We start from the raw sequence: 906 nt of genomic DNA on the forward strand, positions 1-906 counted from the left end.
AAGGGGAGAGGCAGAGATCGATAGACAGAACCTCTTTCCCCATACCTATTCTGAAACTTTATATCTGCAGTTTCATTCTGTAAGGCCATGAAACAAGCCTGGCTCTGGAGTGTTGCAGTCCGCCGTGCGCCTGTTCTCCGGCGTGCGCTATTTTCCCTCCGCGTCCAGCTGTGCTAGATGGGGGGAGTCCGGGAGTCCCGTTTCGGTTTTAATTTCGGCAACGGTTGCACTCGGCCAACGTTGAAAAAAAATCTCTGTTAACTAACGGGCTTTGTAACCGGCCGTTTGTTGTTGTTTTTTCGACGTATTGGGGAAAATCTCTCTCAGATCTTTTAAATCTGTTTCTGTTATTTAAAAAAAGGTAAATATAGATGTTAGAAATGATGGATATCAGATAATAGGGTCCCATCACAAAAAAAAGATAATAATAATAATCCGTAAGAGATCTCATTATTTACGTCATTACCGATTAACCGACGAAATTGATAACTGTTATCGTAGCTTAAAAAGGTGCAAGAGACCCTCTGCAGTGAATGAGATTCGATTGCAGGAGACCGACAGTATCCCTAGTTCATCACGGCCAATAGGCTACAGCAGACTAGCTATCGGAAGTGTTTCGGAAATTGAGCTGCTGGACTGCGGTGTCGTCGATGTAGACCGGGGCTATATATAGGCCGTATCACACGCGCTGTGCTTGCTGCAGTGTGTATGTCGCCGCGAGAGTGATGTGCTCGTAAATCAGGGGTGTGGAGGTATTGATGTTTATCGTCATTAGTTTGGGTGCCGGGTCTCGTGGGTTTATTATCAGTGTGATTTTGTTATCGGTATTTGTGGGTGATGTTATTGTTATTTTGTGTAATTAATTGGGTGGATTTCTTTTGTATATGGCTTTATTTGTCCGTCGTC

Source organism: Penaeus monodon, chromosome 22 (genome assembly GCF_015228065.2).
Source record: "Penaeus monodon isolate SGIC_2016 chromosome 22, NSTDA_Pmon_1, whole genome shotgun sequence".
NCBI lineage: Eukaryota > Metazoa > Arthropoda > Malacostraca > Decapoda > Penaeidae > Penaeus > Penaeus monodon.